This window comes from Echinops telfairi, unplaced genomic scaffold (genome assembly GCF_000313985.2).
Source record: "Echinops telfairi isolate 266 unplaced genomic scaffold, ASM31398v2 ScPeMD7_7407;HRSCAF=8445, whole genome shotgun sequence".
Taxonomy (NCBI): domain Eukaryota; kingdom Metazoa; phylum Chordata; class Mammalia; order Afrosoricida; family Tenrecidae; genus Echinops; species Echinops telfairi.
Window position 1 is genome coordinate 3,687,849 of NW_022111307.1, and position 26,163 is coordinate 3,714,011.

Here is a 26,163-nt window from a genome sequence, read left to right on the forward strand (position 1 = left end):
AGTGGAGCTAGGGTGGGGGCTAGGGTGTTTTCTGCCCATATCCGTAAGGATGCTGTGAATTTTTTTTTTTTTTACATTTTATTAGGGGCTCATACAACTGTTATCGCAATCCATACACACATCAATTGTGTAAAGCGCATTTGTACATCATTCTCAAAAGGGATGCTGTGAAATTAAATGAGAAGGCAGAGGAAGCAGAAATTTGCACAAGGGCAAACAAGAGTCATGTAGGAATATTACTTCCTTTCCTTGCAAACTCCCATAACTGACATTTTCAATTTTTGGTCTTTAATTTCAAGAACATTTCAGTCCATGCCAAAGGAGAAAGAAGAAAGTAGTACACTTATTGGCAGACTACAATCATCATTACTCCAAGTTTTCTTCCAATTTCTCTGCCTGCCACCTACCAAGAGCTGAGTCCTGCCTTTCCTTGCCACACAGTTTATTAGAATTATTATATCTTGTCCATTGCCAATGAAATCAACTCAAGAAAAAGGGAAGGACATTTCAGTTCACCCCTGTTCTCAATCCATCCGTGTGACTGGTCTCCACGCTTTAAATGGAAACTGCTGAATTCTGAAACCCACTACAACATGTGCCTTGATTTTAAAAGATGAAGATCTTCTTCTCTGCACCAGACTCACCAACGGAGGGAAGGTATCTGCCCCACGAGGAGTGCCCAGCGGAAAGAAGGGGCAGCGTAGGCTGGGATTTGGAGGCCTGGATCTGGTCTTCGCCGCTCTTCTTGGACTTCAGGGTCCGCACCTGTAGCAAACAGGAGATGGAAGGTGTTTCTGGATTGAATGGTGCCCCCTCCTCCCTCCAAAAATATGTCTTGTAAACCCTCGCCTCTAATCTCTATGCCTGGGATTAAGTCCTAACTCTATGCCTATGGTTAGGAGCCATGGAGGATAAGGGATGGGCTTCAATCAGCAAGGTCAACAGTTCAAAACCACCAGCCAATCCACAGTAGAAAAAGAAAGAGATACAAATGAACAGTTTGGGAAACTCCCAAGGACAGTTCTACCCTGTCCTCTAAGGTCCCTATTATTGAGTGAGTCAGAGATGCCTGTTGGTTAACACGGGGTCTGGGGGTTATGTTCCTGAAGCGGAGTTGGTATAAAGTTACGTAGAAGGAGAGGGGAGAGATGCAAGCTCTCTGCAGATTACCCAGGGACCGAAGCTCCAAGAGACAAGCGCCTCCTGCAGAGAAAGCAGACCAGCACCCTAACTCCAAACTTCTAGCCTCCGAAACGCTGAGAAAACAAACTCCTACTCCTTAAAGCCTCCCAATGGTGGAAGCCACACCAGATAACTAAGACAGGGGGTGGTCATGAACCTCCAGTCATGTCAATGTTACCATTGCCAGAGTTTATGAACTTGTTGACGAAATCACAGCAGGACTGAGGCCAGGTTTGAAACCCACAAATCTAAGGTCTTCCCTATGTCCCCCTAAACTCCCTCTGAGTCCTGGCCCTTACAGTTCACTGGTCTATGCCGGGGTGATGGGGACAAAAGCGCTGGTGACCCAGCTCACCTCAGCTTTCCCACAACAAAATAAAAGGAGAAAAGAAGCATGAGTTTGAAGACACATTTCTAACTCTGAAATCCAGGCATCTCTCTGAACTTCCATTTCCTCACCTGGAAAGTAATGTGAGCAGGAGAAAATTGGCTAGTCTCAGAACTTCCAGACAAATGCTCCTTACACGTTTTGTTTTATTACAACAATTACTCTTAAGGATTCTACACCAATCTGTCAACACACTGTTCTAAAATGTATCTTTTGTGCATGCAGAAGAAACCCACATATCAGAAGAACTACCATACTCATTTTCCCTCTTTTTATTGTAAATGTCAATGAACCAATCATCATGGCATATGTTTTTAGTGAGTTTTATGATTTAAGAAACACCCATGGATGCGCAAAGTTAAGAAACACTTTAAAAAATAACTCATCTCAACCTTTCCAACAAACAGAAAGAAAAACTGGGAGCCAAGAGGAAGGCGACAACTCCAGGAGAATGTCACGTGTGGCAGCAGTGGACCCAGTGACCACACACTGTGACAGAGGAGGAAACCGCGGTCCACTGGGCAGGTGGCTTTCTCTCAGTCACCTGGTCCGTTACGAGGCAGAGCCAGGACATTCAAGTCAAGAACACGGAATACAATCAACAGGGAGCCAGCAAAGCATGAGCTTCCTGCCTCAGCCAGTCACCAGACGGAGAGACGTTATTGGGAGGCCCGCCCTGGATGTGGCCACTGTTGTAGAATCTCCTGGAAAACAGAAAGACAGCCCACCACCCAAGCCCAATGAAAGAGAAGCTGCTCCTGGCACACGGTGATGGAAATTGCACGTCTCTACAGCATCTGACTTCCCAGATTTTAAAAGACCTCACCTTCCACCTTGGTCCTTGAGGGGAGGGTCTCACTCACACCCCTGCAGGTACTAATGAAAGTAGCCTCCCTTTTCGACAGTGAACTTTTCTTTTCATATTTTCCCTCTTCTTCTTTCCATAAAGAGAATGAACAGCTCCACTAAAGAACCGCTGTGGAATGATTGAAGTTCTCATGCAAACAAACCATTAGCAGAGTTCAAATGCAATTTAAATTACCAGTTGTTAAAGTGCTCCTCAATTTCAGCAGCAAGTTTCCAAGGAGAATTACGTGCTATATACTATTTAATTGGTTGTTTTCTATTTTTTAACATCCATTTATCTTCTCCCCCCCCACACCCTTATATTTCAGAAATGTCTATAAAAGCCTCCCTTTAAAAAATTATACATTGTTGAATAGATTAAATCTAAGGATTGAAAAGTATCGGTGAAACAGCTGCAGGATTATACCACTCAACAGAAATGGGTGATTTTGACACCAGGAAACAAGCAGGTGGAATTTTTACATCTTGGGGGCCATCTAGAAGTGCTTTCCCACTTTACAGGTCAAAAGCTGACCTCTGTGCACCCCAGCCCCCACAAAGGAGCAGTTGACCCTAAGTCTTCTCGCTGGTCCAGGATGGATTCACGCTCTAGGCTCTAGGCTTCACCTGCCTCTTCTTACCTCTGCAAGGTTGTCCACACATGGTAGAAGGAGGCAGGGGTATGGACACAGTCGAGGTAGTTGACTTCGCCGTGTTTTTCTGATTTGGGGTGCCCCCCCCTCCCAAGAAAAGGTGAAGTTCTCATCAGATACATTCCTGAGCTCAAGTTTCTCCCTGTGAGCAAGAGAAGGAAGTGCTGATGAATGAGGACAGTGAAAGGAGCTCAGAATGAGGAATTTTATGAGCGGATTCTTGGCAGGAAAAGTCAAGAACCTCATCTAGCTTCATTAAGCAAGGTATGGGATATGAAGACTGCAGATTTTTCCTGCTGGATCTGGCCTGGATCCGTGGCTACCCCTGGAATGAGAGGCTCAGCAGAGTGAAGTCAGAACTTGTCCCATCAGTCTGTTAGTGGGAAGGGTATCTGGAGGTGAACTGGCAGTGCAAAACGAAATTCAAGATGTCCATAGTGGGCTTCTGCTCAACTCCTCGCTGGGACGGGGACCTTGACGACATTACTTAGACTCCCTGAGTTCCAGCTTCCTTGTTTGCAAAACCAGGGTAATATCATAGGCACCTCAGGGTGTAGATACTCATTCCCCGTGACTCCATGCCCCACACGCACCATGCAAGCCATGTGGGTTCAGAAATGCTCACACACTTACCATCCAAGGTTTCTGGAATTTCTTAAAGTGTGTGGTGCTGTGGCTCTAATTTATTTGCATCACAACAAATACTGAGAAGCTATGTGTCTTCCCTCAATCTGCTAAATAGATACTGTCCCCTGATGGGAAATGCCTACTATTTGCTCTTTTGAAGGAAAACATATATGAACACATACAAGTATTTTCCTTCCAAAACACATGTTCTGAAACTGCTATTTTTAATGGCCACCCAATCCCATTTATGGCTCACGCAGTGATAAAAATCCCAATTGGATGCCTGTGGTAGTTACATAATCTAGTGTCAATTTGGGACTTGAGAGGATTAAGAGTGAAAAAGTGGAGTCTAGTCTGTCAATCATTGTATATCCAATGAGGCCTCTGTGTGGACATGGCCTTCCCCTGAGGATTCTGGGAATTCCTATTTTTCCTCCTTGGAGGGAGGAGATTCTCTCTCTGCTCATTCCTTGAGAGATGCTCTACTTACAAGACACATGGCACTCTGCTGATAGACCCCATGCCCTGAGAGCTGAAGGAGCCACATGAAGACCCCTGCCAGTGCTGAGATGCTTCTACCACCACTGGATCCACAATACTTCCCACCCACTGGCCTGTGATCTTCCAACATTTGGCATCATTGCATGTGTTTCCTGAGTCTGAAAAGGACTTTACACGTTGGTATCAAACATATAAATCAGACTTATGAACTTGATCTGGACTAGGCTGGGATGTTTTCTCAATATTCAACTGCTCTTGTATATAAAAATCTTTCTTATATACATATGAGTGTTTATGAATTTCTTTCTCTAATCTACCCGGACTAACACAATACCCAAACTTGGTGTTTCCATGTTAGGCTGCTAACCAGGAGGTCAACAATTTGAAACCACCAGCCTCACTTCAGGTGAAGACGAGGGTTTCTACTCCCCTAAAGAGTTACAGTTTCTTCCCCTTACGGAAGGGTCTCGGGGAGGAGATGAGCCAGTCAGGGTGTGATGTAGCAATGATGAAAAATACAACTTGCCTCTAGTTCCTAGATGTTTCCTCCCCGCCACTATCACGATCCGAATTCTACCTTGCAAGTCTGGCTAGACCAGAGGATGTACACGGGTATAGATAGGAACTGGAAATACAGGGAATCTAGGGCCGATGATCCCTTCAGGATCAGTGGTGTGAGTGGCGATACTGGGAGGAGAAAGGGAGGGTTAGTTGGAAAAGGGAAACCTATTACAAGAATCTATGTGTAACCTCCTCCCTGGGGGGTGGACAACAGAAAAGTGGGTGAAGGGAGACATCAGACAGGTCAAGATATGACAAAATAATAATTTGTGAATTATCAAGGGTTCATGAGGGAGAGGGGAGCAGGGAGGGTGGGGGAAAATGAGGAGCTGATGCTAGGGGCTTAAGTGGAGAGCAAATGTTTTGAGAATGATGAGGGCAATGAATGTACAAATATGCTTTATACAACTGATGTATGTATAGATTATGATAAGAGTTGTATGAGCCCCTAATAAAATGATTTTTTTTTAAAAAGAGTTACAGTCTCAGAAGTCCTCAGGGATCCTCAAAATTGACTTGAGGGCAGTGAGTTCAGATTGGCTTTTTTTGGAACATCCCTATGAGGAAGAAATGTGTTCTCCGACTGTACCCTGAGGGAAAAAGAGTTTGGGTACCTGCCCAAAGTTACAGGGCTAGAAAGTGGCAAAGTCAGCATTAGAACCCAGGGCTTCAAAACCAAGCTGTTCCACAGAGGTTTTATTATTTTGCAGTAGCAATTACAATATGGCCAGTTATTCCACTAAAGGTAAAAATATACCTTTGAAACTCCTCTGCTATTTTTACATTTCAAGGAGCTTTGGGATAAAAACAGAGCCAGTATTTTTAAAGTTAAAAAAAAAAGTCAAATTAGAAACAAGTAAATCCTTCCTGAATTCCACTTTGCTATTATGTTCTTAAAGGCACACTGTCAGGTAAGTGGTACCTGTTAACCCTCACCGTTGGCGGTTCAAGACCACCAACCACCTTGTGGGGAAAAGATGAGGTTATCTGTTTCTATGAACATTTACAACCTCTTGGAAACCCTATAGGGGGTTGACATGAGTCAGAGTCAAAAAGATGGCAGGGGCTGTGGTGCTCTGAAGGGAAATAAAAGACCGAGATGCCTGACACTAAGCAAACATCTAGTGAGTAAGGGGGAATATAAGCCTAAGAGAAAGGTTAGCAATGAAGTGACATCAGGCCAATTCAAAATCAAAAATCAAACGGAACGGCTACACTCTCAACCAAGTTAATGGTGGGGAGCCTTAGCATGGCCTTCTGAATATCACCCTGGCCCACCTAGTAGGTAGCTCAGTGTCCTGAGCTCTGCACCCAATAGCATGCACAACAGCCATTCCCTTGTACGTCCTGCTGGCCGAGGGGGAGGGCATGGACCTCCCAAGTGTAGGTGCTGTGGAGAAGAGGGATAAGGAGGCCCACCTTCTGCTCTCACAGGGTCGCAGTCCCGCTGGGGACACACTGGCATATACAACGTGGACTGAAAACCTGGCAGAAACAAACAGAAGCATACCCAATGTCCTTAGGACAACCATGAAGTGCCGTGCAGACGATGTGACATCGAAACCGCCCAAACACCCAGGAGGATTTGCACTCGTGAGAGGAAGAAAAATCCTCCCAGGGAACACAATGTGCGCCAGCCCCGACGAGGGCAAGTGCAGGGTGTTCTCCGGGAAAGTGACTAATATGGGGAGGCCAGTGGCAGGAGACGTGGTGGGATGCGGTAGGGCATGAGCCGGAAAGGAATGCTGCAGCCAGAACATGGAGGGCGTCCCGTGGAAAGCTAAAGCACTTCAACTTTGAGACTCTGAAGGGTGTTGCCTTTGGGAAACAAATGCAAGGGGCTTTTAAATGGTAAGCTTGTCCCTTTAAGAAAAGAATTACCCTCCACAGCCTCAGCATAGCAAAAGTGAGACTGTGGAAAGGAGCGCTTCCTCTGAAGGGAGCCCGGTCTGTCCAGCACGACCAACAAGCATATGCCTGCCCCTAATGTCTACAACCACTGACCCTTTCTCTTCTACATCTGGAAGACCCAGGAAGGAAACGAAGTCTCCTGTTCCCACAAGACTGCCCTCTGCCTTCAGGGGACACCTAGAGCCACTCAAGTATTTGACTCGGAAGGCAGACTGGACACAACTGTCCCCTCCTTCCTGTCACTCAAGTAGCAGGAGCCAGGGACCTAACCAGCATATCTAACGGGCACCCACAGCTCCAAATCAGAGTTCCAACCAAGCCTGGCAGAGCAAGACTGGGGGTTCTGAGTAGTGATGGGCCTGCAAGGATGCTACTCATTAGGCTGTCTGGAATCCTCCTTTGTCTCGTAGAAGCTTTTTCAGCCAGCCCCACATGTTCAAGGCATAGTGAAGTCAGTACAGCCCTTTAAAGAGATCCCACCTCAAAACAAAAACAACCATGAACAACGCAGGAGATGCCAAAGGCCGGGAAGGAAGCACAGATGATCCCACGACAAATTCTCATAACAACCTATGAAGTTGTGTGATTATTCAGACCCATTTTAGAGAAGAGGAAACTCGGGTTCAAACCGATTAACTGGCCGCATAGATTTTATGCTAGGAGGAATTGCAGTCAGAATTCAAACACAGGTTCCATGTGATGAACGTCACTCAGTTACCCTCTACTGACTGGCAACTCAGGGTCCTGTGATTCAGCTGAACAGACAGCAGAGAGATCCCTTCTGGCGTGAAGATATGGATGGTGTGGGAGGTGAGTCATGACCAGGGATTACTCCATTCAAAAGGGGGCGCCTGTACAGCGGAGGAACAGGGGTTTCACAGATGGAGAGGAGAGCAGTTATCACAGGCTACAAGAATAAGAAAGGTTAGAAAATGTAGGGTATGCCTGGGAAGTGGCAAGGAATGTACTGAATGAAGGATGTGTGAGCAGTAGCATCAAGGAAGATCAATGAAGACCCAGAGGTGATGCCTGATTATGATGGAAACCAGGGAGGAGAGTTTTTACTACATGCCGGAAGTACCAAGACCTCCACCAGCACTCACTGCTGGCAAGGTGATTTTGACTAACAGCCAACCGGAGGACAGAGTAGACCGCTCCACGGGGTTGACAAGACTGTCAAACTTACGGAAGGAAGTACCTGGTCTTTTTCATGTGAAGCAGCTGGTCAGTTTGAACTGCTGACTTTGTGGTTAGCAGCCCAATGCTTGACCCACTGTACCACCAAGGGGCTGGCCATTAAGTCCACAGAAAGTAATTTTTCAAAAACAGAATTTTAGCATGCCTCACAATATCCTTAGGACACTGTGTTCCAGGGTCATCACCATAAAGATGGCCTTCCAGGCCATGGACTAGAATGAAGGATACTGGGACTGTCGATCCTTACAGAGGAGCTTCTATGACTTTTGGGGTGAGACATGTCTACCTATTTGATAGATCCAACCCTTCTTGAGAAAAGTCGTTATGGCTCATTAAGTCCATTTTAAGTCCCAGCTGAAGCACAGACCCAAAACTAAACATGTTGCCTTTAAGTCGATTCCGATCCATGGTGACCCCATGTGTCAGAGAATTGAACTCTACAGGGTTTCCAATGGTTGCTATTTGGGAAAGTAGCTCACTAGTCCATTCTTTCCAGGCACCCCGGAGGGATTAGAACCTCCAACCTTACAGTTAGCAGCCAGTCCATTAACCGCTTGCCCCACCCGGGGCTCCAGTGGGAGGATACCGAAAGCAAGACCCAAACCAACAGCCACTGAGTGGATTCTGAGTTCAAGCTCTTATATCTTTCATTGTAATATTTTACTTTGGCTTCTCGGGCTGCCCTGCGGAATGTTCGATTCAGCGCCTGGACTCCGTAGCTTCTAGTTGCTTCAGCCACTCTGCAATGAAGGGCAAGTGTCAGAGTCTCTTCTGACACCCACTTGGGTCTTTTCTTTCCTGCCTTTTTATGTTTTATCATTTTATTTGGGACTCGTACAACTCATCACAATCCATACATACATCCATTGTGTCAAGCACATTTGTACATTTGTTGCCATCATCATTCTCAAAACATTTGTTCTCCACTTAAGCCCCTGGTATCAGCTCCTCATTTTCCCCCTCCCTCCCTGCTCCCCCCTCCCTCATGAACCCTTGATAATTTACAAAATGATTATTATTTTTTCATGTCTTATACCTTTCTCATAACCTTTTGGTTTCTTCATGAATGAGGGTCTTAATTCTTCCCACAGTTCATCAGGTCTCTGTCATTAGTATTCAATGTGACAAATCTGTTCTTGAAATGTTCAAAAATTCAGGGGGGATAGACGGAAGGTCGCATTTTGGCTATTGTGGACTTGTTTTAATTTTGTTCAGCTTCATCTTGCACTTACATACAAGCAAATGGTGCTCTGTTCCAGTCAGCCCCTAGTCTGGTTTTAGCAGCTCATGCTGAGCTTCTACATCTTCTGCTCCCACAGGTATAGTCGATTTGGTTCTGTGTAGTGGGGCATCCCTGTGTATAGGTGCCCTTTGTGTTGTTGAAACAAAAGCATTTGCTATGAATAAGTCATTGGTGTTGCAAAGTACTCTCACGCTATCTCCAGCTTTGCTTCTATCACCAGGTCCATATTTTCCCACTATTGTTCCCTCCTCTGTTTCCAACCTTTGCATTCCAATCACCAATAATTATTGATTGCATCTTTTATCAATTCCTGACTGAAGTCGTTGGTAGAATTCCTCAACTTCTTCCTTACTAGCTTTTGTAATTGGTGCTTAGATTTGAAAAATCGCCATATTGATTTGATTTCCTTGAAGGCGGATAGATAGAATCTTACCATGAATAGCACTGTACTGCATGATTAATTTTGCAATGGCCATTTTGACAATAAACACCACCATTCCTCTTGATTTCATTATTCCCCAAATAGTAAATCATATAATTTTTCTGATTCAAAATGGCCAATACCAGTCCATTTCAGGTCACTAATACCCCTGATATTGATCTTTAGGCGTTCCATTTCTTTTTTGAACACTTCCAGTCTTCCCGGATCCACCCTTCCAATTTCAGATCATTAGCAGACTTTCCCAGCTGTTTCTCCTGACACCGAGTCATGCTCCATCAGCGAGTGAAGATCCCGAAGCGTCCACGTTCACAGGCTTTACCTGTCACCTTTTGCTTTCTTCACGAGTGCAACCGTGCTTCCAGCCGCGGTCAGCTCGGCTCCTCCTCAGTCACATTTCAAGTACCCTCAGACCAGAGGGGCCCATCCTCCAGCACCATCTCAGACAATCGTCTGCTTCCATTCATTAAGCCTTTGCAATATGACAGTATTTCAAAGCGGTGCATAGGCTTTCCGTGGTTCCTTCCTTCAGAGAAGGGAGCAGAGTCCTTCTGTTCTTAGTCTTGCTTATTGAAAGTGAGGAGGACTTGAAGTCTTTGCTGATGAAGATCAAGGATTGCTCTCTCCACTATGGATGACTACTCAATATAAAGACCAGCCAGGGTGCTGGGTAGCACACAACTTTCCTCTACTTCTTCGTCCCCCTACTATCATGATCCAATTCTACCTTACAAATCTGGCTAGACTAGAGGATATACACTGGTACAGATAAGAGGTGGAAACACAGGGAATCCAGGATAGATAAACCCCTCAGGACCAATAATGAGAGTAGCAATACCAGGAGGGGAAGGGGAAGGTGGGGGAGCAAGGGGGAGCCAATCACAATGATCTACATATAACCCCCTCCCTGGGGGTTGAACAACAGAAAAGTGGGTAAAGGGGGACACTGGACAGTTAAAGACATAAAAAATAATAATAGTGTATACATTATCAAGAGTTCATGAGGGAGGGAGAGTGTGGGAGGGAGGGGGAAAAATGAGGAGCTAATACCAAGTGCTCAAGTAGAAAGAAAATGTTTTGAGAATGATGATGGCAACAAATGTACAGATGTGCTTGACACCACGGATGGATGGATGGATGGTGACAAGAGTTGTAAGAGCGCCAGTAAAATGATTTAAATAAATAAATAAAGAAGACCAACTTCCTCACAACTGGACCAACAGGCAACATTATGATCAATGGAGAAAATTTTGAAGTTGTCAAGAACTTAGTCTTGCTTGGATCCACAAGCAATGCCCATGGAAGCAGCAGTCAAGAGGTCAAAAGACATGTTGAATTAGGTAAATCTGCTGCCCAAGACCTCTTTGGAGTACTGAAAAGCAAGGATGTAACTTTAAGGACTAAGGTGTGCCTGACTCCAGCCATAGTATTTTCAAATGCCTCATAGGCATGTGAAAGTTAGACAATGAACAGAGAAAACAGAAGAAAGGATGTATTTGAATCGTGGTCTAGAGAAGAATAATGAATGTGCTATGAACTGCTAAAGGGACAAACTGACCTGTCTTGGAAAAAGTAAGGCCAGAGAGCTCCTTAGAGGCAAGGATGGCAAGACTGCACCTTACATCCTTTGTACATGTTGTCAGGAGAACAGTCCCTGGAGAAGACCTGCATGCTTGGTAAAGTGGACGGGGCAGCAGAGAGGAAAACTCTTAAGGAGATGGACTGACACCATGGCTGCAACACTGGCCTCAAGCATGGGACCCCTTGTGAGGATGGCTCAGAAATGTTCCATTCTGCTGTACATCAAGTTGCTATGGGTCACAAAAACCTTGATGGCACCTAACAGCAATAACAACATACGAGAAGGTACCCAAAAAAGGAAACAGAAAGAGGTATGCATTTTTCCCACCAGGTGAGCATCAAGCAAGTCACTCGGAGTTAGTGCACCAAGTGGCATCACCTGGAAGGTTCTCTCTGGTCACAGTGAATTTTTTCATAAAAGCATTTCCACTCAAACCTCGTTTTTTCTGATGGCTTATTTAAAAGAACTGTGCGCAGCTGTGAAATTTTGTTTCGTGCCCTGGAAAAATGCTGCAGAAACTGTTGCGATGTTGAATACAGCTTACAAGGACAGTGCTATGGGAAAAACTCAAGTGCATGCGTGGTTTTCTCATTTCAAAAAAGGTGAAATGTCAATTGATGACAAACCTCGCACCTGCTATCCATCAACTTCCCAAGCAGATGAAAATGTCAATTTGTAGTGCATTTGGAGTTCATTTCACCAGGTCAGACGGTTACTCAAGCTTTCTACATAGAGTTTCTGAAAAGAGCGTAACAGTGTGCTTCCAAAAAGGCCTCATTTGTGGAAGGCAGGGGACTGGTTTTGCCACCACGGCAATGCACCTGCTCAAGCAGCCATCTCAGTGTGCCAGTTTTTGGCAAAAAAAAAAAGCATGCCTCTCTTTGCCCATGTACCTTACTCACTTGCCCCATACACCTTACACATTCTGTGTAACTTCTTTTTGTTTCCACGAATGAAGAAGGACATGAAAGAGGTGAAGAAAACAATGAGGGAGTTGCAGTCAGCCATCCAAACAATTGAGTTTGAAAAATGTTTCCAAGAATGGAACAGCAGATTTGACAAATATTTTAAGGGTAGTGGGGAAGACTTTGAAGGTGATAAGGTTGTTTGGGGGAAAAAAATTTAAATACAAATTTGAGAGGGGAAATCTCTGGGGGGGGTTGGGTACCCCCTCGTATATCCTGTGTGCTACAGAAAAGAGTTGCTGCATAGGTGTCCCTTGGCTGTAACCTTCATGGCAACACGCTGCTGGGCCTTTCTTCCGTGGTGCCTCTAGGTGGATTTGAACCATCAACTTCTGGGGTTTGTCAACTAAAGCTTATCTGTTTTGTTCTAACAAGGGTTCTTGTATGCATCATAAGTACCGCCAATTGATAAACAGAGCATGAAGAATTTCAAGACCTACCCTTGATTCTTGCGTTCTCCACAGAAGAAACCATGGAACCTTGAGCAAGTCACTTTCCTGTGCTGAAGGCTCAGCTTACTCATTTGTAAAACAGAAACACCATCTACAGAGCTAGTTCTCTGGTGAGAACTAACAGTTAATCTGTGGGATTAAGTCTCAGTGTTTCTATACCCCAGCTTGACATGTTTAGAACAGGCACTTGCCCCAAAAAGGCACCAAATCGACAGGAGTAGTATATAAAATGTCCCCGATCGGCCTGGTTGTCTGAATCAGGAGTTGTCAACAATTTTCCTTTTTTCCCTGTTGAAAATTGAGCTGTATTCCCCAGGCACGTCATTATATCTTTTTGTGCCAAATTGTTTTCATCTTTTAAATGACCCAGTAATCCCACTTTGGGCAATATACATAAGGGAATCATCCAAAAGGGGGGAAAAAAGGCAATTTGTTCGGAGATGTTATTCATGGTGCTATTTCTAGCTCTTTATACAGCCCTCTATTATAGCACTTATCTCACTGTGCTGTAATTATCCACTCCCCTTCCATACGCCTCCAAATTATCTTTGAATCCATCCCCAGCACCTAGGACAATGCCTGGCATACAGTAAGAACTCAATAAATGTTTGTTGACTAAATGAATGGGTAATATGGAGAATTTTTAAAAAGAAACTCCAGTGAGCAAAAACAGCATTGTTTTTAAGAGATGGTGCTAAATAGAAATTAAAAAAAACAAAACAAAAAAACAAAAACTGATCATTTGAGAGAGGAAACTGGGAAGAATGGTGTAAAGAAGCTTCCAAAGTGTATGTCAGATGATCTGAGTTAAGGTCTTTGGATTCTTCTGTGGATAGACTGGCTGTCATGTGTTGAAGATCGCCACTGCCTACGTGGTAGCTGGAGCACCGGGTTCAGTCCAGGGGCTTGCATTCCTAATCTGAGGAGCCACTAAGCTGGTCTCTGATGGAGCCCCCTGAGTTCTCGGTTCTTGGAGACCCGTTTCTCTGTTGAAAAATGGAGGCCTCGCAGCAAAAGCGGGCTCAATCCATTAAAAGAAAACTGCAGGAGACAAACAAGGGCCCGACCATGAGTTCAAGGGTAAATGAAGGGAGGGGAGAGGGAGGTGCTCTTGAACTAAGGCAGGGGCTCCCCCACAATGACCCAGGCTACACAGGGCTGGAAGGCTCCTCACCAGGGAGTACAAAGGCAGAAATTCCTGAGAGAACAGAGGACACATCCAGGAAAAATAAGTATGTTAAAAAAGGCCCATAAAGTCAACATCACTCTCTCTTTGGTGGGAAAGAATGTGCTGTGAAAATACCCAGGGAAACCAAAGGAAGCAGCATGTTCTGCAGGACTTATTTTGGGGTGTTCCAGCAGCTCTCCGTCAGGAAGTCAGAGGCAGGAAACCACTGCCCTCCATTCCCGGGCCATGAGCTCAAGGTCAGAAGCCAAGGAGGGTTGCGCACACAGGCCTCAGCCCAGCAAGGCCGGCTGTGTGTCTGTGCGCCACCACTGCAGAGAGCCCTCTCCCTAGGGAGGGCCAGGAGGCCGCCACTCAGCATCACATCCTCCAAGAGGGGGGAAAATTCAGGCTGTCCTATCAACAACCCCTCCTAAACGTGACCAGAAACCCCTTGCTTCTCTCTATCGTCACTTCTAGTGTCCTAATCAAACTTGCCAGCATCTCCCACCGGGCTCACTGCAGGTGTCCCCTGCTCAGGGACCTTCCCAGCTTCTCCTCTGCCCCCTCTGTGACCCACCTCCTCACAGAGCTGCCAGGATGGCACTCACCCGCAGAGACTCAGAAAAGCTTCCCTGTGCCACGTCTCGATTTCAGTGGAAGCTCTTCCTCTAGCTAGCTTACTGATCCCCAGAGACAGTGCCCGCCTCCTGTCCTCCTGTGCCCTGCAGCCAAGGCTTCCCCTACCACCTCGCCTGCCTTCCCTTCTTCAAACACCAACACACTCCCACTCCATGGTCTTTCCCATGACGTTCCTCTGCCTGGACTGCTCTTCCTCTTGAGGCTTCACAGTTGGCTCCTTGTCACTCAGATCTCAGTCACAGTCACACTGCCCGAGTGGTTTCCTCCTCTGTTCTTTCTCCCGCCTGCACAGTGATGTGTTCACTTATCATGTGCCTCCTCCACACATCCCTCCTAGAACACAAACTCCAAGGGATCATTGTCTTTGTGTGTCTTATTCTTCGAGATAATCCCGGTGCTGGAACAGAGCCCAGAACAGTCTGAGACGCATAGTGGAAACCCAATAAGGAGTTCACAAAATCAGATGCACACGCGCTGCAGATGAAAAGTCATGGACCTCTGATGCTGACACTCAGGAGTGCTGGCGATTGGGGGGTAGTTTTCCCACTTTGCTTGGTCTTGCAGTCCTCCTAGGGGAAGCAGGAATAGCAGCACCTGCCCTGTGGGGCAATGGGGACAACTAAAGCAGATGTGGCCGGCTTAGTGCAGTACACAGCACACAACGAACGGCTAGTCATTAGCAGCAGGGCCCCTGGGTGATGGCAATGGTTAGCACTCTTAGCTGCTCATGGAAAACTTGGCTGTTTGAGTCCACCCAGAGGGGTCTCAGAAAAAAGGCCTGGCAGTTTACTTGCCAAAAAGACCAGCCATTGAAAACCTGATGGTGCACCTTTCTACTCTGACATACAAATGCACCAAAAGTTAGAATCAACTCAACACTCACTGGGAATCTGCCCTCCGCCTGCCCCTAATTGGTCTTGCCCTGGAAACTCATGTGCCAGTCGAGAACTCCGAGCAGTGTCTCACGCATGGCACACCCATATCCAGTGTCGGCCCACTTGTGCCAGGTCATTGGTTCCTTCAACATAACTACAATAAAAATGTTCTGCTGGCTGCCCATCAAGTCCACTCTGACTCACGGTGACGTGTGTGTATACAGTAGAACATGCTGCACAGAATTTTCCGGGCTGTTACCTAGTGGCAGTGAGGGTTAGATTGCGAACCACTAGGTTAGTGGTTCAAAAGCACCAGCCACTTTGCAGGAGAAAGATGAGGCTGTCTGCTCCCAAAGCAATGTGCAGACATTGAACCCCGTATTAAGGGCTACAAGGAGGAGGCACTGAGTCGATGGCCGTGGCTGGTTTCTATTTGTTCACCTTCTGAAAGCAGATTATCAGCCCTTCATTCTGAGGTGCCTCAAGATGGCTTTGAACCATATACTCCAGCCTTTAACCATCTGCACCCCAAGATTCTGCCAATCATAAAAGCACAGGGCTTCGCTGCATTTATTGATCCATATTCTGCCTTATTCCTTATTGAGAAACACCTTGTCCTTGGTCTGAAATGGCAGAAGTTTGCAGAGATTTCAGCATTTTATTTCAGTGTGAGAAAAGGCAATGAAGACAAGGGAGTGGTGGCAGAATAAAACAAAGGGTGCCCATTCCATGCCCTTTGCTAGAAGTTTCGCTCTGACCTTCCCAGAGCTCTTTGTCTGAACAAGTTGTCTGAGAGGGTTTCAAAATGTTCCTAGAGAGAAAGTATTGGGGAATTTTTCCAGGAACTTTTAAAAGTCCTTCCTATATACCTTGTCTGAAAGTGAACTAACTTTAAAAGGAGTGACCCCATCCAGCTGTGGGACACCTGGGTGGGCTGTAACAAGGCATGCTCTTGGTTGCTGTCAAATGCTGCAGGACATCAAAACAGATGTGTGCGTGCACGCGTGTGTGTTTGTGTGTGTTCAAAATTAGGAAAGAAGGCTAAAGAAGAGTGTGTGTGTGTGTGTGTGTGTGTGTGTGTATGGGTTCAGAATTAGGGCTCACCTCTGAATGGGACCCATACTCTAGACTTCTTATGATTTCAAGAACAGCAGTAGGCTTAGGTAGAAAGTCTGCTCAATTTCTCTGCAGGCCCCTGCATGACTCCCATAGCCACAGGTAAAACTGAGATCAGGTTCTCGCTAGAGCAGCCCCACTTGTTGGACAAGCAAGCATCCTTTCTCAAGAAAGCAAGAGCGGTGGGCAGCAAAGCAGAACAGAAGGTAGCCTTTCAGATGAGAAGGTAATTTCAAAAGGTAAGCAGAAATCAAACAAGGGAAAAGAGCAGTAAAAATGTCTTAAACAACAGATTCCAGTACCGAGCCCGTGTGACCTGTTGGAAAGAAGTGTGGGTTGGGACGTCTGGGTTCTAGCCCTCGTTTCACATCACCTGATTCATGAAATGTGAGCAGCACATCAGGCATCGTTGGGCTCCAGATTGCTCATCCCCAAAACCCTGGCACTGCGGCTCTCTGCCGCGCTCAACGCTAGGAGAATGAAACCACGGAGGGAGAAGACCCAGGTTCTAACACTAACCTCCTGCCCCTCTCTAGCACTGGGTCTTCAAGGTACATGACCTGTGCTCTCTAGACCTCCACGGCCCACAGATAATTGGACTGAACAAACACTGGGAACCACTCCCACAGGGCCAGTCCATCAAATCTGCACAGTGTGTTTCTTGACATAATGCGTTCACCCCCAAACTGGAGACACTGCACAAGCATAACAACCCCAACATTTTGCATATTCTAAAGTCCAACCATAGCAGTGTTATGCAGTCAAACCCGTTCCTCCCCCCCGGCTTCTCCAGAAGCCTCCCCTGGCCTGATGCTTTAGACTTAAAGATAAGATAAACAGTAGCAACGGTCCCAAAGCATCTCTCCTCCCAGCTCAGGTGGAGGGAAATATACATCTAATTTCTTTATATGCAAATAGGATCCTTTCTCAGGCACAGTTCAGCTGTGAAGACCACTACCCTAGGAGAGCACTTGTCCACACCCCAAACTAAAGCAGTCAGTCAGCACGCCCAGAGAAAAGTCCCATCACTGTGCTGGCGAGGCAGCAGAAATGCCATTCACGCTGGCAATAACGATGTACTCACGCGATGCAGGCCCCTCAGGCAGCCAGGCCTCGGCTCGCCCTCTCATGGGCCCTTGTCCCACTGCAAGGAGGTGGCCCTGAAGCCCAAGGGAAGCAGAACTGACACCTTCTCTCTTCAGCCTCCAACACAAGGGGCAAAGGAAGGAGGGGGAGGGGCGGGGATGGGGGGACTTAGTTTCTGGAAACAAGAATTCAAATCCTGCTTCTCCTAAACCCTGAGTCACCTCCTCCTCTTCCAATAGATCAGTGTGGTGGGTAAACATTTCCAAATATGGACAAGCAGACTGGAGGATGTCAGAAAAAATCGCCCTTCTCTCCTCTAGCACTTGGATAGCATGTCCCACTTAAGACAATTCCTTACTCGGTGTAAATTATTAACCCCCAAAGATGTAGAATCTCAACTGTTTCCATCTTCCAGGGAGAAAGCTCCCTCAAGCCAAACAAGGAAAGTTTGAAAGGCTTTCAGTTCACCTCGGGAATGGGACCATCTGGAAGGTCCTACTAACCAAGTAAGTCTATTCGTTGGAAGGGAGGCAATATCAGGGCGGGAGCAGGTACACCTGAGAAGGTCGCTAAATGCCTAGTCTGTAACTCTGCCCCTCAGGTCCCAGCCCCTGACTATCTCAAGTGCGCTGTTTGCTGCACTAAGAGTCCTCCTGGCAGGGACGGAGGAGGTGGCAGACGGGGGGCGGCGGGGGGAGGATGACAAGTCAAAATTCAATTGGTAAAATTAATTCTGACCTCCAAGCCCTAAGAAAGGCAGAGAGAGGAAGAGAGGGAGGAAGGGAGGGCGGGAGATAGAACACGGACAAACTGTGGACTTCCCGATAGTTCCAAGTCTTTGTGTAGCTTTGTTCTGTGGCTACTTTCAGAAGCAGGGTATGTGGCATGTCTTATGAAACTGCTTATGCCCACCCCCAGGGGCTCTTTAATCCATAGCAGCACTGGTCAGGGAGCACGGGACCCAAGCCCTAACATCAATCACTCATTAGGATCGTAGCCAGTTCTCTTCTCTTAGTCCCCATGTTTTCATCCACAGATTTGGTAGATAGTCCCAGACTGGCCAACTGGGTGCCCTGAGAACAATTCCCACTTGGCCTCACCGGTCATCTCCGTTCTTTAAATTACTAACTTTCTATTTTCATAAACATGCCACGGGTGCTTGAAAACTAGCTAACATTTCTTAATGATCATTGCACATTTCACAAAGGAACACAAGCAAACGTGAATTCTGAAATAGGTAAGGAAACCGGTTCGCGCAGTGGCACAGCCAAGCCTGAGCCACGAGCAGGGTCCTTGTCCATGGTAGGCTGAAAGGAGCACCCGGTGACCCACACTGGTCACTGAGAAAATCAGACCACAGCCAACAGAATGTGTGCTCCTTCCCATATTCCAACAAGTGCATTTCGGCAGAGGAAAGCAGGATGGCCCAGGAGTTTGAGAGCCAACGGCCAGGGGCAGAGCACACAGAGAAGTACAGAAACCAGACTGAAAGCATGGGAATGTACCCTCTACTGAAGATCAGCTTCCAAATCCACAAGAGGCCTTTCATTTCCTTGGCACATGTATGTGTATACTCCTCCTGATCATTGAAAACCATCAACTCTGAGGTCTCAGATCAAGAAGGAACCATTAAAAAATGGTGAGGGGGCTGGGTCAGACTTCCTCCAGCTATACAGGGGCTCCCAGAGGAAAACCAAACTTAACATTAGTCCAACACCAATTCCTTATAAGGAATCAGGTATGTCTTCACACCCTACAATATCTTTACCTTGTTCTGACACTAACCATCCTTCCCACAATACTCTGCTTCTCTGTACAGCCATTACAATGGCCACACAAAACTCACATGAGCAAGTTGGAAGTGAGAATCAGAAATGTTAAGAATACAGTTTTTTGGTCTATAGCACCTCTTCTCATCCATCCTGGTAGGACCTCTCTGGACCTCAGCCCCAAGGAAAGGTTCCTTGGGCAAGTGTTACAACACTCCTTCAGCACTGATGAATGCCTACAGGGCACCCTCTGCTTGCTAGCCCAGAGACACTCGGCTTTACTTACTTAGTGGTAGGAAGCCCACCACTCTGTCTCATGGTCTCAGTGCTAAGGCCCCTGGTACTGCCTCTGTTGCCACCATCGGTACGCACAGATATCTCAGGCACATTTCACTCTCTTGGCTCTTCTTTCCAGGTGGTTGTGAGATTGTTTGTTTCTGCTTCGGGGTTAGAGTTGGCTCACTTCATCCCCAGGTCAATGGCAAAATGGACCAATACCTTCATCAGTCCCCTATTTGCATAACCTGTCCAGTTGTGTAGTAGGATTTACAAAGATTATGGAGAGAAGAGCCCAGACAAGCAATTCAATGACCATAAAGACCAGCAACCTCAATGCCTGGCGGCCCCAGTGATGCCCAGATCACTATCTCCTGCAGATGCAACTTCCATCTTCCCAACACGAGGTCCATCCTTTTATGGAACCAAAATGTGGTACCCTCGTCTTTGACCTCCTACTCCCTGTTCTGTTTAAGACCTTATTTAAAAAACAAACAAACAAAAACCTAGGTCTGTGTTAATGGCCTGTAATTCCTGAGAGTGAGCATGTATAATGAAACAAAGGCACCCAAGATCTCATCCCTCAGCCTCTCTAGCTACTTCCTGCCCACCTCACACTGCTGACTCCTTACTGCATTGGTAGCCGCTGACCTGATAGCTGTCCTTGTTTGCTTTCTGCCAAAAATTGCTACTTAGCAAAGCAACCCATTCTGCTTATGCATTGGTACTAGCCTGTGGACTCACAGGATGTGGGTGCTCTATCATATCCTGTCATTGACCAACAGGGGAAGAGAGACCTTTGAAAGCTAGGTCTTCATCAACCTCAATTCCACGGCCCATCTCACAACACCAACTCTCCTCGGCCAAGCTCAGTGCTGGAGACTGCTTCTTTGCCCTCTCCCTGTTCCTATTCGCTGGTCCTGCCAGACCTGAAACTATGCCCAGACTACAATGCTAATGCTCTTCCATGGAACACCAGAGAGAGAGCTCTGTGAGAAAAGAGGGCCTGGCCAATACCAAACAGCATCAAATAAGAACGGTGCCTGCAGGCCGGGCCTTAAGTTCAATGTGCTCCTCCCAGGGCTGGGAGCTTGTGATACCACAGCACATTCTGGACCTCAGTGTCTTCACACTAATATTGAGGAAAGCATTGTCTCCCACAGTTTGGGGGACACTGTTTGAATTTAAGGTTCTAAGTAGTAAAGACAATGAGACTTTCCATTTGCAATGCGCTTTACCAGGTAGTATAGTTTTCTGGAAGTTGCTGGGTACAAACTCCGATGCTCATCTAACGGCCAATGGTTTAAGTACAACCCAGGTTCCTCTGCAGAAAGGCCTGGCGATCTCCTTCTGGAAAGTCAGCCACAGAAAACCCCAGGAAGCACAGTTCTATGCTGACCCACACAGGGTGGCCATGAGTGGGTACAGACTCAGTAGGAATTGCTAAGACAGTCTCATTTAATCCCTGTGGCCATCCACCAGGGAGGTAGCACGATATGCAATTTAGTGAGAAGAATATTGAGGCTCTGAGGGGCTAAAGACACACACAAACACACACACACACACACACACACACACACGGCCAGGTGACAATAACAATCCACAGCCAAAAGAACACAAGTAGAGAAGCCACACTACTGAAGATTCCAGTTCCACCTCTGCTGTGCCCTATCTGACCTCTCACCGAAGGCTGGAGATCCGTGTGCACAGCTGGGTCAATTCAACACACAACCACTTGATGCGTGTGAAAGTAGACCTGTCTTGCAGCATTGTCTAGGTTGAAATCTCCATGGGGACCAAGTGCCAGGTCTTTCCCCTGCAGAACCACTGCGTAGGTTCACACTCATCTTTCAGTGAGCAGCTGAGCACTCCATCACTGCGCCACCAGCTCGCCTTCACCTAGAGCTGACCCATTCTAAACAGAAGCGATCCCACCTGAAAATGAGGGGTGAAAACGACCACTCTGCCCAGCCGCCCGAGCAGTGGTGAGCACCATCACATGAGGTGAGGTGATTAAAGTCCTCTGAAAGTGATGGGCATGCTAAAAGTGTCCAGGACTACGGTGTCATTCATTGTAAATGACTGTGTGTTCCCTTACAAAGACAAAAAGCAGCGAGGCCTGTCACGGGACAAAGAAACATGGAGACTTGAAGAATGAGAGGGGAAAAAATGCCCAATGTTCTGCCGGGTCGTATCCACACACTTCAGAGCTCAGGAGCAACTGTCAGATTCTCAACCTCCACATCACATAGCTCTCTAGCACGGCTTAAGACAACAATCTCCCTTGTCAACGACAAGCAAAAAGCGCGGTCAAAAGGAGGTAAGAGAGCTAGACGGTCAGAAGACACACCCCTCTGCCACCCCCAAGATCCTCAGCTCTAAAAACAGTGCCTGCGATGTTTTCCTTGGAGAAGTTGTTAGAAACACAGGCTCCGTGATCTCTGAAATAAGCCCCTGGGGAAATAAGCATACAGTAAGGAGCCCATGTACCACAAAGCACTAAGGAGTCTCCCAAGCATGAATTAATCAAAGGCATAGGAGATTTCAAGTTGCAAAAATCAAAAAGAGAGTAATCCCAAACCCATTAAGCCTCCACCACGATGGAGCAGGCTTAAAAAGGCTCATGGTTCACAGAGACACCACTGGTACTTCTGAATCCCAGGCAGGGGGCAAAGGGAGGAGTAGGGAAGGTCATTTACATACCGGAAGTCCTGGGCAGGTCCCTGGGAGGCAGAGGGGGTCAATCAGGGAGAAGCTCTGCAAGTACAAGTGCTGGCTGGTCCACTGGTGTGGCTCCTCTTCCTAGTCTGGATTCTCTTCAATTCCTGCAAATAGGCAAGTCATAGCTGTCATTTATGAAGGGGCCGGATCTTCCCCAGAAATACATTCCCAAGGCTGATGAGCACATAGGCCAATGATGTGTTCTGGTTTGCCTTTTTTGTAGGTGCTTCCTTGTGAGCTGATGTTTAAGAAAAGCGGTAAATTATTCTGCTGTGCCAACCGTGAGCCTGTGATTGAGTCCCCAGCATGCTACAGCAAAGGGCTAGAGCAAGCCAACAACTTCAAAGAGCCAACACAGCCAGTAAGAGAGAGGGCGAGCTATAACCAAGGACAGGATGTGGGAAATGCCCTGAGTTCAGAGATCAGCAGGATTCCTCAGGATGGGAGGAAAGGACTTTTGGGGAGGGTATTAAAAAGCGGTGGGGCAGAGAAGGTGCAATGGGAAGATGTGAACCCAGGTAATACAGTTTCAAGATCAGGGACGTACGTTCCATGGTTTAGCTGGAGAATACGTAAGTCGGTAGTGAGAGGTAGGCAGATGGGTGGAATTAAATGAAGATTCAATGAAATGTAAACTGAGCCAAATTGTTATACGTTAAGAAAACTAAAGGAGCCCTGGTGGCTTAGTGGTTATGGGTTGGGATGTGATTTGAAAGTTTAGCAGTTTGAAACCAGTAGCTGCTCCAAGGGAGAAAGATGGGGCTTTCTATAGGGCAGTTGTACCTTGTCCTATAGAGTTGCTATAAGTAGAGACCCACCTGGGAGCAGTGAGAAGGGAATTGGGCTTTGTTTATAAGGGCAAAGGCAGGTGGCTTGCTTGCTTGCTTGCTTGTAGCTCCAATCACACCATTGATCATATATATATTTCTGGTTCCTCACTGCCAGATAACAGCAACAACCACAACAATGCAATGAGTGTTCACTCTGCAGGGTACACACTAACTCAAGTCATGCACCAACACTCCTGTGAAGCGGGCAGTCTCACTCCCACAGGACTGGAGAAGAAATGAATGCTTAAAGAACAAGTACAATGCACAAAGTGGTACAGGCCACTCATGATCAGACTTCCCACTTCTAAGATTCAACTTTCCCACTGCTCTGGCTCCAGTTTTCCCTTGCATTTCTACGAGATCAGATCCTCCTCAGGTAACGAGCAAATCTAATAATCACAAGTAGCAAAAATTCCTCACCGGGTTCTGTCTCCCCGACCCCAGGCTTGTGGACTCGGAACCAGCCCTGTGTTTACAGTGCAGTGCATACAACCGACACAAACAACTGAATGTACTCAGATTGTGTCTGTGACAGTTGGGCCACAGAGGAAGCACCATTCTGACTGTTATGTCACCACTTCTCTGCTCTGAAATCAGGGAGGTTCCGAGGGTCCAAGGTTTCCAGGAGAGGCACAGCCAAGTGGAATGCTGCAGACCTAAGGAATCTCCAGAGGGAGATGGTCAAAGGAGTCAGGATATTCTATACAGTTCCTTATTGTTGCTGTTGTTGTTGTTGTTGTTGTTGTTGTTAGGTGCTGTCAAGTCAGTTCTGACTCACAACAACCCCATGTTCAACAGAACAAAACACACTGCCCAGTTCTGTGGCCTCCTCACCATGATTCTTATACTGGAGCCCATTGTTGCAACCACCTGTCTTTCCATCTCGTTGAAGGTCTTCCTCTTTCTCGCTGCCCCTCTCTACTTTACCACACCTGACGATGTCCTGCCTTCTCCAGGGGCTTATCATGTGCTGACACCAGGAGACAAAGTCTCGCCAACCTTTCTTTCCTCGAGCAGTACATTCTGGTTGTACTTCTTCCAAGACAGATTGGTCGGCTCTTGCGGCAATCCATGGTGCTATCAATATTCTTTGCTGGCACCATAATTCAAGTGCATGGATTCTTCTTTGGTCTCCCTTATTCAGTGTCGAGTTTTCACGGGGATATACGCGGCAGCTGGAACACCATAGCCTGGGTCATTTCCACGGAAGGGAAAAAATTGTGTCTCACCAAGATGAAAACTTGAATGAAAGAAGGTATTTTGAAGAAAATGCCCCAGAGTGTGGGAGACTACGAACTCTGGGCCTGAGGCAGAGGGACAGGTAAGGAAGTCCCACCCTGGGACTTCTTCACAGCACGTGACTTATCCAAGTCACTGAATCTCTTGGCCTAAGTAAAAAGTGAGGAGGGGACAGTATAATAGTTTTAAAACTTTTATTCCTTCCCCCTAGAAGCAGAAATTGTCACGAAACAAAATGCTTTTCGGTTGCTCAGCTAGGAAATAGACAAAAGCAGAGTCACCTGGCCAGGCTCAGGAGCTCCCCTTTCGCCTCCACCCTTCACCCTCTCTTCCCAAGTTTTCGTCTCCCTAGGCACCCTCCCCGACCCAAGCACCAGGGCCATTCTCCCAGGTCCCAAGCAACACAAAGCACAGCTTGACCATCAGCAGCCGGCCAACGCTTTATAGTCTCTTCCAGCTCTGAGTCTAGTAGCTTCCAAGCTCTAAGTTGCAGCTTTACACATTTCCAGTGAGGCAGGCAATACATGGAAGAATGAATTCTCAAATTTGAAAACCTAGATTATACTCTATCTAGGACCTGTGTGCTCTCCAGCAAGTTAGTTCATCTCTTCCTTGTCTGTGAAATGGGGAACCATAGTGTATTGCTGTTCTATAAGGAGCCCTGGTAGTGTAGTGGTTATGAACTGGGCTGCGATCTGCATGGTCGGCACTTCAAAACCACCAGCAGCCTCTTGAGAGAGAAAGACTGGACTGTCTACTCCTCAAACGGTTATAGTCTCAGAAACCCACAAAGGGGTTGCTGTGAGTTAGCACTGACTCGAAGACAGTGGGTTTGGTTGTGAGTCTGGTCGATAGCTACATAAATGTTCTAAGAGTGGAACTCTCCTACCTTCCTGTCACAAAACCAACAACCCTCACTGCCATCAAGTCAAATGGTCTAACCATTGTGGAAAAGATACGGCGCTTGCTTAGAAAGTTGGAAACATAAATACCATTTGATCCAGCAATCCCACTACTAGGTATGCAAAAAGCTCATGGGAAAACTGAAAATCAAAGATAAAGGGATTTTCCCATGTACTTTCTGAATCCCCTTAATATATCATAAAAAAATAGGATGTGACACAAACAGATATGTGCACACCCATGTCCATTGCAGCGTTCATCACAATAGTGAAGAGAAGGAGAAGAAAGAAGCCACGTGCTTTCCAGGGGAAACACACACTGTGGAACATACGGTGTGCACAGTGCTTGTACACAGAACAAGACCGTGCGCCACGCTAAAGAATCAGGAACGATCCATAGAACCCGGATGAGCCCGGAGGGCACTGAGCTGACAATAGCAAGCCCACCACCAACGAACAAGCACTGCGTGAGACCACAGCGAGAAAACATCGGGGAAAAGTAACAACAGAAAGAACCATTCTTTGATGTCGACCAGGGAGAGGCAGGGAAGAGGAGGTAAAATCATTTGATAATGAAAGCATACTAGCTTTTCTGCAGGGAAAGACAGTGTCCTATAAGGGGCGACTAGCACCGTGTCATGCAAGACAAAGAAGACACTGAGAGGTGTCCCGGTGTTACAGAGAACAACGATAAAAATATTTTTACATATACAACCCTGCAGTATCAATAAAAGCAGGAAATAGTCTACAAGTAGATTCCTAGGCAGACATGTAAACTGAACAGGCATCGGTAAGTGAGCTACATTAGGCTACATATATTGCTAGGTTTAGCAGAGGACAAGTCTACGTGTTTATTTGTGTGAGCTGTATAGTAAAGCAAACGGGACAAAGTCATGAAAACTTCTTAGCATAAAAATATACCTTGTGGGAATGAGTCACCGGTCTTAAGATCCCAGGACCACAGTCTCAGGGGACATCTAGGTCAACTGGCACAA

The 26,163-nt window shown here is 46.6% G+C and overlaps 1 protein-coding gene across 1 annotated transcript in view; it reads right to left on the reverse strand.

Moving 5' to 3' along the window:
* Positions 1–22,294, reverse strand: part of LOC101647152 (lipoma-preferred partner homolog) — a 625,785-nt gene extending 603,491 nt beyond the window's left edge. The window contains exons 1-2 of the mRNA XM_045296410.1: positions 22,180–22,294; positions 645–765 (exon numbers count right to left, since the gene is read on the reverse strand). The gene's annotated coding sequence lies outside the window, so the exon portion shown is untranslated. The remainder of the gene's footprint in view (positions 1–644; positions 766–22,179) is intronic.
* Positions 22,295–26,163: the final 3,869 nt, after the last annotated feature.